This window comes from Chaetodon auriga, chromosome 22 (genome assembly GCF_051107435.1).
Source record: "Chaetodon auriga isolate fChaAug3 chromosome 22, fChaAug3.hap1, whole genome shotgun sequence".
Classification (NCBI taxonomy): Eukaryota; Metazoa; Chordata; class Actinopteri; order Chaetodontiformes; family Chaetodontidae; genus Chaetodon; species Chaetodon auriga.
In genome coordinates, this window is record NC_135095.1 from 8,538,935 (window position 1) to 8,556,319 (window position 17,385).

The window sequence follows — 17,385 nt, forward strand, 5'->3', positions numbered from 1 at the left end:
TCGGGAGAGTCCAGGGTGATCCCTCCAGCTAGTAAGAGAAAGAAAAAGAGAAAGAAATTATGACAGGAGGGACTTAAATATGTCAAACTTCAACATGTTTTCCCAGTAAAAATAAGACAGTAATTGCTGGACAACAGAAACTGTGCTTTTGTGACTCCTGTCCGTCAAGCAGTGCACACTTACCTGTCGGGTCCACTGGCCGAACAAGAGCTATCATGACCTTACCAGTTCCCCCCTGATCAGTGCCATTTGCCGATGACTGACTTCATAACACTGTTTTAGGAAAGCATGCACAGTGATATTTTTGAATGACTCCAGAGAGCAGTGTCTTAGTGAGGTCATCCCCGTCTGATGTAATGTTATGTCACCCACTAAGCTGGTGTTCCTGGTAGGGCTCACTGGTAAACGGGTTTACAGTGACCTGTGGCTGCTCTACTTGGGAAGAGAAGTGTTTGGAAGAGGAGGTTATGTATTAAAAAAAGACGTCTGGGCTTTAATGCAGTGCTCCACTTTCTCCAGTCTAATTCTGTCTTTGCATCAGTTGCACTTATTCTGCTTTAGTGGCACATTGAAAACCTTTTCAAAGGACAGGAAGTCATTGCTCTGTGGATTGTCCACATTGTCATCTTCACACAAGGTCATTGAGCATCTTCATCTGCCCACGACTGTCCTGGGCTACAAAGGAGAACATGTCTCTTTTCTTGCCTCATATGCCCTCTCATTTGTGAGTCACCTCTGAGACTGAGCTATTCTGTATGTGTCTGTGAGTGAGCACACAGTGGTAATCACATGCACTTCCACAGGGAATCCTGTCCCCTTTCATTGGAGTCAAAATCTTGTCATGTCTTAATCGACTTTTGTCTTAAACGAAATACTTTGGGAATGACTCCTTCACTTATAAATCACCTGGATGAAATCGATCCCCTCCTGGGATTGTACACAGACTTGTGCAGGAAGTTGCAATCTTTTTAAAATTGCAGCTAGAAAAGATAGGTTGGCAAGAGAGGTTGGCAAATGTCACAGTTTTTGAGAAAATCTGTGTCCCCTCCCCACACCACAATACAAATGTCTTTTCAAAAATTCCACATTTTCTAGGAAATGTTTAGAGGTGCAAAGTGCTGTCTTAATGTGGATAGAAGGCCAATACATATACACAGCTTAAAAACACACATCTGGAGTCACAGTGAGTGTACTAGGATTGGCCAGCCGCACTGTGTTCAGCGACGGCATAAAAAAGCACCAAATGTGATTTCATTTGGGGTGTACAGCCTCAGACACTTCAGACCACATTAGACATTCCCTTGTTGCGTGTTGACGGGGGGAATGTGGAACCATGGTGTGAAGTCTGAGCACTGCTTTGAGGAAGAGAGAGGGAGCACTGGATCCAAATCCAGCCGTCCCTTAAGTCTTCAAGCCCTTTTGTCAATGGACGGTGAGCTCAAAGGAAAAATATTGACTATCCCAATCCAATCACAATCTCTGAGCCCTAATTTGTGGAGGTTACAGAGGGTTTTGGTGAAAGCCTGGCAGTTGCCATGCCATGTGTCCTCTTAATCTTGGACGAAATGACAAAAGGTTTCTCAGAATCATGTTGCCTTTCCAAACAAAGTATTTTTAATGGACCATAAACTACAGAATTTCTATACATTGATATCTTTAAAACTATTTAAAACTGGCCGACTTGAAGAAGGCCTGTCTTCTTTAAGAGTAACTTTAATATTGTTTTGGAAACTGAGTGACAGGAGTTAAAGCCCATGCTGTCTCTGTGCAGCCCTGTATTGGATTAAATACAGTCGTGCTGCTTGTTGTGCTGACAAGCGTTTTCATTGGCTATTGAGTCATCGTGGAGGACAGTGAGTAAAGTTGACCATTGTCAGAGGTTACTGGCAGGGTTACTGAGGAGGGGGAGGGTGGACCGTGGCCCTGGGGGTGTGAAGCATGCAACTGAGATGACAGAGAGGGAGGATGTGGGTGTGCCTCAGTTAGCATGTGGTAAAGTCCCAAACCTGATGAGAAGGGATCATCTGGGAAAGGATGAGAGTCCCAGTCAGGTTTGCATGTGATGCATTTGCTAATGACATTGCATGCTTGGTTAGCGCTGCATTGAGGAATGCCGGCTTGAGTACATACCTTGGATGTTAATGATTAATCAGTGATCAGTATTTATACATCCCCATGCATCAGGTGTATGGCTTCTTTAGCAGATACCTGCCCGCTGTTGTACCATGAACTGAGAATTATTTATTTCTATGACTGATGATGGATCGAAGAAATTCCAGAAAATTTGTATCTTGGTTTTTAAGATGCATAAATTTAAAAATGCAACATCCTCCTCAATCTTTGAAGCAAGATTAGTGTCTAATGTTTGTTTTGTACAAGTTAAAGTGAAAAACAGGAAGGAGCACCATACAAAAGTTTGGCCACGCCAAGAGATTTGAGCTCTTCTAACTTTTACCAACATCTCTGACCTTAATCGGCTGCCAGGCGCTCTGAAAATTATAACTGATGCCCAAAAAAGCAGGAGAAGGCTACAGCAAAGCTTTTTCATGAAGTCATTTCCTCAGTTCGTAATGTAATTTAGAAATGAAAGTTAACAGGAACAGTGGGGATCTAGCTGAGATCTTGAAGACAGGAAAGCTTTCAGATAGAGCTGTTCGTAGGATTGCTAGAAAGGCTAATCAAACTCCCTGTTTGACTGCAAAATGTCTTCACTGCCTCTGCCACTCATTGAAAAAGGAGTAGATCTGTCCAGCTTTGCCCTCAGGTTTAATGTTTTTAACGAGCTATGAGTGAAGCCCTGATTTATTTGGTCTTTGTCTGGTGCTGTCAGTCTCCTCTTCCTTAAATGTCACAACACTTTGTTTTTCCTCCATCTCCTCTCTTGTTTCTGCTGGATCTGTTTGCCTCATGTCACACTACTCAATAAAACCTTGTACGCGTCACAAAGTGACAGATGGCCTGAAATGAACCGAACCTCAGCTCTTACTCCTCTGTCTGAGTTACAAATTACACCCACCCCAGGACACCACTTCCTCTGTTTTTATGGTTTTGTTTTTGAGCCCCTGTCTAGGTTTCTCACAGTCCCATTCTGCTCATGCATGGTGCATTCTCTGTCTGCCCTCTGGCTGTGTAAATCTCAGCACCATGCAGCAAAGGCACTCTGAGATCACACCTCTCTAACCATCTTCATCCGTGCCACAGAGGCCGACTCAGGAAACCGATTGTCGGTACTTGACACCAGCTTGAGTTTCTCTCACCCCTGGGTTGCCAGATAGTGATCTCTTCATCACTGTCCAGACGGGATGGTTTCGTAGCAACATTGCTGAAGGGTTGAATTATTCGATGGACGAAAGACAAGATTTGAGATCGCTGTTTTTTCTTGATCTCATAATTCCTAATTGTTAAATAAGAAACATTTACTGCAATTGCATCCGGCCACTTCAAACACCTCAGCATATTTCTGACACGGTATCCACGTATGAGTGTAACTATTGTGATTAAAAACATGCAAATGCATTCGGTTTAAAAGCAAGCTAAATGCCACAGAATTTAAATGGGGATTTGTAAAACAAATTAGTTATCAAAGGCAGCTGCTCTTATTGTGTATTTTTGGGTGTCGTACTGCCGGTTGTATCTGTGTTGTCAATGCTGATGTACATGCATGAGCACGCACACGCGAACAGCTAATGTGTGTTGGTGTACCACTGCGTGTGTTCAGCTGTGCTCTTGCTGAGATGTCAAGTCAATATCAAGCAAAACTATTGTATTAGCTGTAATTAATTCTATTGAAATAAACCCATGTACAAATGTTAATGCAATTTCCTGAATGTCAGTGAAATTTGTCTTTTGCCCAGTAGCTCTTGTAATGATCGTAGCAGACCTTTTGTGACATTTCAGAATAGTTAATTAGGGTTACCTTGACATTAAGGTGGAGTAGTTGTCCTCTGTGCTATTGGAAAGAAGTCAAGAAACACCTGTCCTTGACCTGCCAGCTCATGTGTGTGAAATCTGTGTCTGTGCTTCCCCATTCCTGAGTGCACCTCCCCCACATTTCCTGCCTCTTCATCGCAGGTTGCTATGATTGAGCATGTACAGCTCATTGAGTTACACATCTTTCCAATTAAAAGGCTTTTTACTGGGCTCAGGTTCTTGGAACGGTGAAGTGAGCAGAATGAGGGGAAAAGGAGAGCCTTCCTGGAGCCAGTCTGCTCACAAGAAGCCAGCATAGTGTGGAATTTTAAACCCCCATGATTTAGTTACTGTTGAACAAGTGAGCGAGCACCAACCTAGTTGATGTGTGTGGATGTGTGTTCCCACTAGCTGACTGTAGAGTTTCTATGAGCGCCAGTAGTGGACATTAACACTGAACTGGCTATGCAGCATGACGAGGAATGCTGCTCCATACTCAAGCATTGCATTGGAACAAAGGGCCAACATTGTGTTCAAAAAGTGCTGCCTCACAAAAGGGCCCTCACAAAGCCTGAAATGAAGCCCCACACACCCATCTGTCTGCCCTGCTTCCTATTAGTCAGGCCAAACCACCAACCCCTGGCAGACAGAGGCGATGGCTGTTGAGGCCTGAAACACTGCAAGGCTGGGAAAACCCTGAGATGTGTGTGCAGTATATTCTTATTGAGGTGAAAAATGTTGGCATTCTGTCAGTAAGGTGCATTGCATTAATACCCAAACACATGATGAAACAGTACTGTTGACCAGTTTAGGAGCTCTGTAGGAATGATGGGAGAGTGCTCTAAATGCATCACATGCCATTGTTGTGTTATCAAAAGTCACATAGAAAGACAAGGAACCAGTTAGCAAACAGTTGCTTGTTTACACATTATCAGTCATTTTCTGGACACCTGATGAATATATATGTAATAACCACTCTCCTTTGGCTTTGTTTTGGTCTCCACCAGCGCATGAGGGAAATATGTGGCTCTTTTTAGCAGATAGATGCTCCACTATTGTTTCTGAGGGGGTTGCTAACTAAGCTAAAGCTGCTGAAGAGAGCTTCTGCAGTAAAGCTGCAGACAGTAATTATTTTTTTGCCAGCATGCAACGATCCAGAGCTTTTTCAAGAGGATTGAAAAAAATCCAAATACATCCTAATTACTAATGAATAATTGCTTCACACTCCTAATTAAACATAGATCATTGACCCCATAATGGGCTTATTCAGAAATAGACCAGCACCACCCCCATCTGTGTGCCTTTGATGTAATTATACCTTCCCCACAGGGAGAGATGGCTATTTCTGGCAATTCAAGAGGGGGGGAGAAAAAACAAACATGCGATTCCAGAAATGGACCACTTAATTTTTGAGACTTGAGATCATTAGGCCTTGCTTTCAAGCTTATGGAAGGATTCATGGTTTCATTAAGCTTAATGATTGACATCAACAATGCATTTGTTTTTCAATCCAGCCAAAGGATTTATTGACTCGCAGAGCTGGAGTGCTTGAAAAAAATATGACAATTGCACGAGTAAATAGATGAGTAGATGAGTGCAGATGCATGCAGTAGATACAGCTTGTTGTTTAATTTTCGTAAAAGCCGCCCATCACTGGATCAGCAACACTGTATTGACATCATTTGTTTTCTCTTGGATTTCAGAGCCTTATGATGTCGGAAACAATAGATCTTTTAACAATGGGATCAATAGGAATGCCGATCACTGTTCCACCAGTGTGAATAGGGGTCATTTGACCACCATCATTGGATGTGATCACTAAGCCTTTTGGCTCCAAACTGTGCCCTGGTTTGGTCTACATGGGCAGCAAGACCTTGTTACACAACTACAGCGTGCTTTTGTGTGTGCGTGTACACACGAGAGAGAGAGATAAACCACTATAGTTAGATTAGTAGAGGATAATATAATAATTAATATGAATTTTAATTTTCATTTGGGGCAGTCCACAAACTGTGGCCGACCTTGTCGCAGAGAATCCTCAAATGAATTTAAAAGACTAATTGAAAGCTTCAACTTGTCCTCGAATGACACGCAAAGCCTGCAGTGTTGGCACTCTTCCTCCTTTCTGTGGCAGACAAGAAGGGAAAGGCATGCGAACGAAAGGGGAAAAAGTTAAGAGAAAGCCCCAAGTGCGCTGTCTTCTCCTCTCTCCCTTGTCTGGTAAAAAGCAGGTAGGGTTTAATCTGTCACTAAGCCCCGTCATTCATTGCCTGCTCTTTGCTGGTATCAGTGTCCCTGGCTTTTACAGTGACTATCAGACCATATCAGAAGGACAAGGATTGTTCTAGTGGCCAGTGTTCAGTGTCGATGTCCCTGCATACTTTCCATAGTTTTATAGTATATAGTTTTATGATTCTTCTCTACAGTTCTACAGTTCGGTTGGTGTAGCGTTTAGGGTGCTTATTTGTGAGCTGGAGTTAACACTTAGTAGTTAGTGGCAGTATCTGAACACAGTTGGATGGATTGCAATGAAATTGTGTGCAGACGTTCATGTTCCTCCATCGGGTGAATCCCTCTTACATTGTTGATCTGCTCGGGTTTTGCTTTAGCCTCACCGTGAGGTTGACATTTTTGTTTTTTAGTGAGTTTGGTACAGATATTCATGTTCCCCTCGGCACAAATTGCAACAACTCTGGTGATCCTTTAGCTTTCCATATGGTGCCATTGTTGGGTCAAAATACCTGCAAAGCTAACGCTTCCCATCAGTTGCACTTTGAGTTTAGTGCTAATTACACATAACATTGTGCTAAATATCAGCATGTTAGTTAGCATCATCACTGAGTGCATGTTAGCATGACATCAGCCTTTAGTTTCAAACACAGCTGCGCTTAAGTGCAGCCTCGTAGAGCCACTAGCCATAGCTTGAGACTTGTAGTCTTGTTTGTTGCTTGTGCTTGTTGCTTGTGTTCATTGTACTCGATAAGATGATTTTAAATACAAGTCTTCCAACAGAATGTATTTGATTTATGACTGGCAGCAGCAGTGCTCTTCCCATAACATGTGTTAAACATGTTTAAACCAGTTTGTCAAGCAGCAGGTACTTGTTGTGTTAGCCCTTCATCTGCATGATTTGTGTGCATGTGTTCTTCCATTCGTTATATGCTGACGCTGTATGTAGGGCGCAGAGGGAAAGAGCAGTGGATGGCTTCCTCTGGTACAGCTGGTGACGTGGCCTCAGCCCTGTGTTGGCACGAAGCCTCTGGCAATGTATACGTACGTGTTCTGTGTGTGTGTGTGTGCGCACGCCACGTGTTAGGCCACTGGTAATTGCATGTGGGCTCAGTAACTGCCAAGTGTATGTATGGTAGTGGGTGTGTGTGAGCACATTTGACTCGTGACTTTGTGTGTGTATGTGTGCCATTATTTACAGTCTGAGCACTTGTCTGAGTATATAAATCAGCAGGACCCATTCTTACATCACAGCCACCCTCAGGGCAACATGCTGTGCTCAGATACGCACACTCGCACACACCACCTCCCGCTAGCTGCTTCCTCGCTCCTCTTCTTCTTTCTTTTTGGTCACTATTGGATGAGAGGAGGGTAATTGAGCCGTGATTGGAGCAGCCACCGTCCCTTTTGGGGTTTTCTGTGTGTATAGTGGGATTTTTAGCTTTTTGTTTCCTGTACCTCTTTGCGCGCGCAGACTTGTTAGCAGACTGTTGTATCACACTTGTTGCATAAAAACTTATTGGCTTATGGACAACTGCAAGCAAGAGTAGTCCAGTAGTGGCATCACCGCCATGTTGACCTGGCTAGTATGTTAGTCAAGGTCACAACAGCTGGCTCACGCTTCCCATCTGTACTCATGACCATCACACAGCAGCATACATTGACAGGCATGCACTGGGTAATCTGTGCAAGCATGTGTGCATCTGTGCTCTGTGTGTATTGCCTCTTTTCAGTGCTGCTCTGCTTTTACTTGCCTGTCCATTGCTCCATCTGCGTGGCTGCCAGACTTTTAACGGCGACACAGCCTTTTCACTGAAAGCCAGGCCCCTCTGCTGGAGTTTCACGCCTGTTTTTGTGCCTTTCCAGCAAAGTGTGTGGTGTTTCCTGTGGTTTGACTTGAGGACATGGTTCTCTGCTGGCTTTTTCCAGGAGTAGTTGTTGCCACCCAGATTACTAAACAGCAGCTTTGTTGTTCAAATGGAAGCTTATTTGAGCCATTTACGTCGAAAAATCTGAAATCTTAACACTCTTTCTCAAAGCTGTGTCAGTGCAGGAGAAACTATTTTTTTCTTGCTGCTGCTGTTTTTAATTTCAATCTCTCAGAATCAAAGATGGCTCCGCTGCGTGTGTTTATAATGTGTTAGTCATTAACTCTACTTGTGACTCAAAGTGCCATTGATGTGCAAAATTGCTCATTACTCAGACAAAAGGTGGCCACTCTTAAACATGCACATTGCCCCCCTGCTGGCCAGTATGATTTAATGGACTGTGCCTGAGCTGTCGACCGCTGTTAAATGATGAACCTATTGCACAACAGCAGAGGTCTAGTGAAACTGTTATTATAGTCATGATTCCCTGCCTGTCTTACATGTGGATAAATGCATTCAAATAACAAAATATACATTGAATTTATGCATATTCATGTAGATCTAATAACCACTATCGTGATAGCTAAAAAGATAAAGCATTTGAAGTAAATAAGTGAAATACTGAATTATTTTTTTATTGAATTCAGGTCACGGTGCATGCAGATGCTCTCACAGGGCTTGTGTCATGCATATCACCGCTGATAGTGAAACGAACACTGCTTTCACCCCACTGTTTCCTTTGCTAACACATCACAGAGGTTGAAACCACATGTCATGCAACACGAACGAGATGTGAAATTGCTTTCCAACTGAAGCCAGCAGTCGTCCAGGGGCAGAGTGGGCTGCACTGTGACAGACTGTCCCCAGCTCCACAGTAATGTCAGAGGCGATTGTCAGCCGATGTGCCAATCAGCAGCAGCGTGCTCTGTGGAGACCAGGCCGCCTGTCAGCTCTGTCATGGTGAGCTGCACCGCATAACAACGTCATCCCAGATATATACATTGTGAAGGTGTAATGTAAAGCCCTGGAGGCAGACCTGAATGTTGACCTTTCTGTGAAAGGTGACAATCAGAAAGAGTGAAATATATAAAGACAACAGTTTTTTTTTTTTCTTGTTGCTGCCAGTCTGAGGCAGTACACAACACAGGCTGTGCTTTTTTCATCTGCAGACACTGACGCCGTGCGAGTTGAATCAGAGGGCACGGCATCCCCGGCGAGCTGGGATTGTGTTTGATCCAGCTTCAGTTAGGGAGGCATGGAAAGTTGTGAAAAGGACAAGACAGCGTGCATGCGTGGATTTGTGGTATAAAGGCGCAGAGACGAGACAGACGGAGAAAAACATGGGCAGCTCTCTGTCTGCTTCAGTCTATTTTTGCTTTTCTTGTATACAAGCACAATAGTAAACCAGGAATAGCAGTTGAGCATAGAGAAGCATGTTTGATGTGCCGTCCAAGGGCTTCCTAAAAACATGCACATAATGAACCGCGGTCTACTCTCCAGTCCGTCAAGTTGTATAAAGAAGAGTGTTGTGGCAGTAGGAGAGGAGGAGGGAAAAAAGAGTGAAGTGACTAAAATGAAGGGAGAAGAAAGCATGAACAAGTGCGTGCCCTCCACAGTGTGCTGTGCGTGGGAGAGCTGAAAAACAAGACATCCGCTGCTTTGTCCAGTAGCCTCTCATGTAGACCTAAAAGACGAAAAGACTTCCGCTGCTTCAGGAGCCAAGGCCAAGTGTATTAATGAGAGATGTCGCAAGAATGCACTTCTCCATCAAGGTGTCTGGACCGCTGTTTCTGCCAATGGACTCTTTGTGCTGCCTGTCTGATAATGGCATGACACATTGCTGGGATTTATTTGTGTCCCAGGACTAATTTGATGGACTGAGTTGGATGGAGACACTTTGTTGTGACTGCCAACAAGTGTGCGTTTGTGTGGGTGGATGTGCATTCATGCACGTGTGAATAGGAGTTTCATTCTAACACAATCTATTGATCATTAAGGGGGGTAGAAAAAAAAAAACACATTGCAAGGGTTGCCAGTGTGTGTTGCATTATGGGAAATGTATGATTCAGTGTTGTGGAACTACCAGGAAGTGAAAGTCAGGGTATTTCATGTCTGTGTCATTTAGACTTTAGTTGAAAGAAGTGGCGTTTTGATTGATTTTTGATATTGGATGTATAGGACGATCACTTTGTTCCTACATTTCTTTTCACCTCGCTTTCAGAAGATTTTGTTGAGGTCCAGTCTTGTATGTTTGTTCCCCAAATTACTCCCTCATTCGGTACGGTCAGCCAAAGCACTTTTAGGATTTAGCTTTGAGGATATTTGCAGACATTTGTTACCAGCGTTAAGCCGTTAACAGGACACGTGCCTCCACTCCTCTCCCTGCAGTCTTTTCTTATACCATCACTCACTTTTCCAGGCCTTTCTGGCAGTCAACAGCCAAACATAAAGCTATTAAAAGCCCACTGGCACTTTGATTTGAGACTACTCATCCTTGCACTTAGCTTTTCTGATCTTCTCTGCCCGCGTGTTCTGCTTTTAATGTTATTTCATCTTTCATACTGCTGTCATTCCATGGGCACACATACCCAGCCAGGCACTAGGAGTGCACCATTAAAGCCAACCACTGGCCATATGCTGGTGAAAGTTGGCTGTGGCTTCAAAGTTTGACAGCTGTCATCTATTCCTGCTCATGCCATCTTCTAAAAAAAAAAATGAAGACTGACCTGAAGACTTCTCCACAAATTACACACTCTTCCTATTACGCTTTGTTTCTGGACGGAAAGCATATCGACTTGCTGCCAACACATTCATCCTCCCATCAGCGATGTGTGTCTGGTAATACGAGATTTCCTGGCCGGCGCTAGCTTCCCAGAACGGAGTAGGTGTTGACACAACACCAATAATACTCTAATAGCAATTCGTGTTTTCAGTTAACATTCAGATGGGTCACTGGTGCATTGTGTTTGGTTTTGGTTCAGTACATCTGACTGTGTATGGTCTGATTCAGGATTGGGTTTTTTGTCTTCTCCTGGACTTTTTCATTTTTCCAGCGTGATTGAATATTAATGTGATTCCAAAAATGCTGTCCACTGTGAAATGAATATAGAAAGCAAAATACCTTTTCACACCATTTGTGACTTGAAATGAATGCCAAGAAAATATTTATAATAGGCACCCGAATACATTGGGCATTCTCTGCTACCATCTGCTCTGTGGCTGTCAGGTTTGATTTGCTAAAAGATCCGGCTGACATATTCTGTCAAGATTAATAACAACAAACACACAAGTCAGAATGATAAACATGGGTTTTGTTTAATGCCCAATCCTGGTACACATACTGTATCCGTTGCTTTGCCAGAGGCAGAGCCATGGTCCCCCCAGAGGAGAGCAACGTTGAGGAGGTGTAAACAGCCAGCATCCCACTGATCCTGAAGGAGAACACTTCCTTCCCTTCTCTCCCTTTGTGGCTTCCTCACAAAGGACCTTGGCACAGGTCTCTGCCGGCCTGGCCTAGTTTGCTTCCAGTGTTAAGTCACAATGATGGACTGCAACCACTTAACTAGTCTCACGTCAACAACAAAGAGGCGATTTTACTGACATGTTCTTTGCATTGTGCAGATTTTAGTGCCACCTTACGTCCCTTACAGAGTCTCCTGCATTTATCGTTAAAGTTTAGAAACCGTACAGTTAACAGGCCCACTCTCTGACAAGATATCACGCAGCACTTAGCAAGATCTATGTCTGCATTTTTGCAGTAGAAAACAAGGAAATGAAATGTCATTGGGGAACAGCTGTCATACAAATGATAAAAAACTCATTTTTGAAACCACAAGGCCAGGAAACATAAATCCTTAGCAGTGAGGTGGTAGCCTCAACTCCTCAATATGTATTTGTGCTATTAATGTCAGTGTCCCAACAAGTTGTCTTCACATAGCGTTACCTTATGACTTTGCAGAAAGCTTCTACAATGGAGATAAGTGGAGCATTTTCTGTTGGATGTCCCTCTTTGTGCATGCTGAGGCTTCCCTTCCATAATGCATCAGAAAAACCGCAGCTGTTAGCAGCGCTTTCTCTGTCAGGGAAGCACGTACACACATCAGATGTCAGTCAGACGCCGCTCCATTTCAATGCACTTGGGGTCTCAGTATCTCTGACACAAAGACAAACACACTGTGGACAATGGCTCTTTGGTTTCTCCTTTTTTTCTGGCGGGGGTGGGTTCAGAAACAGTAAACAACTGTCTAAGTTGATGGGTGATTCTTCGGTCAGCAATTTGTCACTCCAGTGCAAAAATTCTGGATGTCCTGCAGCTTGAAAGGCTGCCTTGAGGTGGTAAAAATTGAGAGGTTTGTGTTTTGAAATATGACTTAATGATGAGAGACGGGGCTCAAGTCTTCTTTTGTCTACTCTGTTGTCCTCAGTTCACCTGAGACAATCCTCCCTCATTAGTTAAACGCTCAGATATTCAAACTGCTGTAGAACATGACGCCGCATACACATATCCCAATATCAGTGCAATTTCAAGGTCTGTTTTTAAAATTTCACCAGATGGACAAGCTGACAAATGAGTCTCCTGCGAGAGAGGAAGGAATCGCTGTCTCTTCAGCTTTTGTACATTCATGCAAAAGTACACAACTTAAGCCTCAAGGTTGGAAATTAAGAGAAATGAGGGCTTGAGTGTGATGTAAACAAAGAAATTAATCAGAAATATGAAGCCCACAGGAAACATGCAGGAAAACATAACCAAGCACATGACCTTGCCGAGCGGTTCAAAGTGATGGTGGATTATGGGTGAGCAAGGCAAGCTGGCCGTTTTGCCTTAATTAGCATCACTGCGTTTCAGTTTTCTTTGTCGTGCATGACCGCCTCACTCCTGTGTCCTCTTCCCTGGAACCTTGTTGCACCCCCATGTTTCTACTGTAACCCAGAAGGGACAGAAGAAACGCTGGCTCTCAAGAGCGCCTTTTGCATTTTTAGTGACCCCCATAGAGGAATAATGAGGCGAGGGGTATTCAGTTGTCTGCAACTTCACTGCTAGATGCTACTAAATCCTACACACTGGACCTTTAAGTCACACGTTTTGCAACTGAATGTGGTATTTATCTCATTGTAGTACAGCATAATCACACCAAGTGTTGTCAGTCGTGACATGTTTTCTCAGGCAGGGCTTGAGAGAGGACCTCAGACCCAGCTGACAGCTCAAGAGGCCCAGCGTTGGGTTGCTGCAGTGGTCTCTGCTTCATCCCACGACCCCATTGTGTTTGATTAGGATCAGGTTCCTTCCAACGCAGGTGTGGAAACATACAGAAGATGACGCTCTTTGGAAAAAAAAAAGCAACCCGTGCAATCACAGGAAAAGCTCCTACACAGTGACGTGAGCACGGTTTGTTTTTCGAAGCCGAAACGTTCAGGTCCTTTGCGGAAATCTGAAGGAGAGAATTTTCACATGGAAGATGTGTGGAAACCCTGCAGACATCACAGCTGTGAAGACATTGCTGTGTGTCTCCAGCATCACATACCAGCTTGTATCCATGTAGTCACAGCTGAGTACACACAGATGTCACACGAACAGTGTAAAGAGGCAAGACGTTCCGGCAGGCCGATGAAGCCTTATTTATTTGTAAAATATTTGGAAAACAAAGAAAGGATAGAACAATGATTAATGCATGTTAATTAGTTACTCATGCCCTCAAATTATTAACATATTAATTACCCCACTCCTATTATCATACTAAAATGAAATGTCCCATTGCCCCTGGGTCCAAGGTAGCATTTTCAGATCGCTTGTTTTGCCTGACCAGCAGTTCAAAGTCAAAAGATAATTTGGTTTTTATTATAGAATATGAAATAAAACAGGAAATAATTACATTTGTGAAGCTGGAATCAGAGAATATTTGGAATTTTGTCTTAAAAATTTGCAGCGAAAACCCCATATATCCAAGTATGTCACTCCAAAGTCAAATTAAATGCTAACATAGGAAAAAAAAAAATGGCCCTATGCTCCACCCTCTCCTCAACAGCACTACTCATTGGTCAACATTAAATGTCATGTTACTCTTCAACTCACAGGCTTTGTTTGTATGACTTAATGAGGTTTATGGCTTCTTATGCTGGCAAGAGAGCGAGCATGCTCGTTCAGTCTGGTTAGACACAAGCCAAAGAAACGTGTGTTTTTGTGTGTGTGACCTCAAATGTTATGATTCCAGCAAGCTTTCCCGTTGGCTCGATCGGTGGCATCGGCGAGGACGTCATACTGCTGCAGTCGAGGTGCAGTTGGCTTAAAATCGTGACCTCAGAGTACTGCTTGACTATTTCAAGATGTGCACAAAGACCCATTCACTGACATTTAGACGGCCTCTGGATGTCATCGCAAAGACTTGGAAACATTTTAGCTAAACATTAATTTTTAGTGGACGAAATCTTTTGTCCTTGAAGTCGTGCCAAAGGCTTATAGAGTGCAGCTGCAACACAGAGCAGCACGGCCTGCTGCTCTTAGTATGTGCATTGTTCTTGTGTCTTGCTGCTTTTTGGTGATTTACATTTACAACCATTTCATATATACAGCTGCAGTAACTTCACCCGAAGTTGACTTGCTGCTGTTTTTGTTGTTTTCTCACCTTGGCACTTACCATCATGCTGTTTTTCAGGTGGATCTGAAGTAATCTTACGAAAGGCTGCGTGCCACCTGTACCACACGAGATTCAAGTTTCATACACAAACACAGCCCTACCTGTAACCAAGTCCACCCTGCTGCATTGTTTTTGCGACAGCGTCTGCAGTTAATATTTCGTTCTGCCTGCCTCTTGAGGGTACAGGCGTTACAAGGAGAGAGAAACTTTTCTGGGGTGTTTCAGCTTCAGTTTGTCACTGAAGCGTTTGCATTCCCGTGAAGTTTGAGTCGGAGGTTGCGATTGCATTTTAGCCGAAAAGGAAATGAGGAGAGTGCGTGACCTGGCGGGTGTCAAGACGATGGAGAAGAGCCGAGAATCAAAGAACGGCAAGGTAATGCTGACTGTTCACGGTGGTGGTGCTCAGGACGTCAAGATTTAAGTGTTGCCTATTTTAGTACAGTGGAAATTGTTGTTAGAGGGAATTATTTTCACTGGGCTTTATGACTGGAGAGATTTAAACAGGTTTGACGTCAACAGATTATTAAAAAAAATAAATAAGGTGATTACAAGATATTAGAAATTTTGACTACAATGTAGTTGTAAGCAGATATGAGTGCTTATTAATGTATTTGTCAAGACATATAACTCCTCCTGTGGGTACCCAAGTCAAGGCTCATGTTGAAACAGATAATGAATGACTGTAAAGTAACACAGTTATAATGATATGACAAGCTGTTAATGACACTTAAAAATCTCCCTTTGTCTATGTACAAACACATTGTAATGCTATAAACCATTTATTAAATGTTTATGTCGTGCTCCTAAGTGCTAAATATGCTCATGCTAAAATCCCCCAATAGTCCCTAAGGTTTAATGTAATACAACTTTATTAATTTGTGAGGATTTTAATCGAGGGAGTTGCCAGCATGCAGGATGAGCTGCCTCTGCGCTCAATGGCTGCAGGAGAAACCACACAGCGTCATATCGCATTTGCAGCTCCGGTACATCTGCGCCTGTTTGTTTTCCTGTGCTCTTGTCCAGAGGGGGTTTGTGTTGTTTCACCAGGCCGGCCCAGACGTTCTCCCTGCCCTGCACCACAGATCCCATGGTGTTCAGCTGGCTTGTTGACTGTGTTCAGCTCGAGATCCTCTACCCTGTCCTGAAACATTACTGCTTACCACGACAGTGGAACAAACCATGACCTTTCAGGGGAGGGACGACGAGCCCATGCTGATTATGGCAGCGGCCTGGATTTACGTTTGATGGCGTTTATGTTGGTTTTTAGAGTGTTGCTGTGTAGCATCACAGAGTTAAATAAGCAGCTGGATCACAAAGCCTGTTTGTGAGATCTCTAAGGTCAGATATGCATTCGCTCTGGCATGGCTGCCGCTTCAGGGCTTCCAAGTTGGAGTTGAAAGGAAGGGGAAGTTATTTGGGGTCAAGCTAAGGCCTTCACCCCACTCTAACACATAGCTGGAAAACTTGCTTTTATGTTTCTCCTCTAGCTTGGTAGCATCAAGAGCCTTCATTGAAATGAACAAAAACAAGTCTTACTTGCTAACCAACACAGTCCACATCAGTGGGACTGTCTACACCTGGCTTCATTCCCAGCATCCCACAGCCCCTCTACTATGTGGCTCTTGGCCACCGTCAGTAGAAACAGAGTTTTAACAGCTCCAGCTCACACACACACACACACACGTTAGGTTTTCACCCAGCCTTCGCTATGAAATTTAATGATTTACATGATGGGAACCTGCATTTTGTCCCCACAAGTAAGGCGAGTCCCTACAATGGGACTGTGTAAACAGAGTTATGTTCCCACAACATGAGTTATACATGGCCACACACACACATACAGCTGAGTTTGAGGGTGAGCTCCCATGTGTCCCAGTATTGAGTTAACATTCATTATTCACATGTCGTTATCCTCCCAATCAGTCACCATCTATAATGCACGGCAAGGCTAGAGACAGAGACGGACGTGGGAAGAGTCGAGCTTATATTTGATTTGACACAAAAAATGAACGGATTGATCGTTTGTTCAGCTCAATATCTTTCTTGTCTCCGAGTATTTGCCTCAGTGTTTTCAATTCAGAATGGATATGAAAGAACATCAAACCCGGTTATGCTGTAAATATTAGGAGGTTTTTCGGTCGACATAATGACATTTCTGCCTCCAGCTGCTCTTGAAATTTTGATTGAATGAACTCCACATAATGATTTTTCCAAAATAGCAGCCAGTGTTTTGGAAAATAAGCTTTTTTACATGTTGCCGAGTCATGCAGACCTCTTCCTCGATGGCACTCTGATGTACTCGAGAAGGACGTCTCCATTAGTTGTCCTCGGTGTCTCTCTTACAAAAGACATGTGTCTCTGTGAGGCTCGTGTCATGTTTTTAGTGTTAGCTCAGGTCACCCAGCTTTGATGCTTTTTTCTGTTACACCTGCTTTTGGTCGCTCATGCACGTTTCATTCATAAATGCAGAAAGAGTGCAGGGTAGTAAGCTGCAGGAACAGCTGACCAGCATGTGGCTGGCAGGTCATTGTAAGCAGCTGTGCATAAAAGCATCAGCTCGTTCAGCACCTTGAAATTGAAGTCTCATTGCATTGAATTAAGAATACTGAGAAAGTCAGGTTGTGGGGTCAGAAATCTGCACCTCCTGGTTTGTATGTATAGATGTATCCAAAATGGTGAGAACACAATGGGCCACCTTTCTGTCCTTCGCTCACTTGCTCTCATTCTCAGCGATAATCGAACCACCG

General features: G+C 43.6%; 1 protein-coding gene across 1 annotated transcript in view; it reads left to right on the forward strand.

Annotated features, from left to right (window-relative positions):
• Positions 1-17,385, forward strand: part of ahcyl2b (adenosylhomocysteinase like 2b) — a 39,111-nt gene that overhangs the window by 3,066 nt on the left and 18,660 nt on the right. The gene's annotated exons all lie outside the window — the stretch shown is intronic.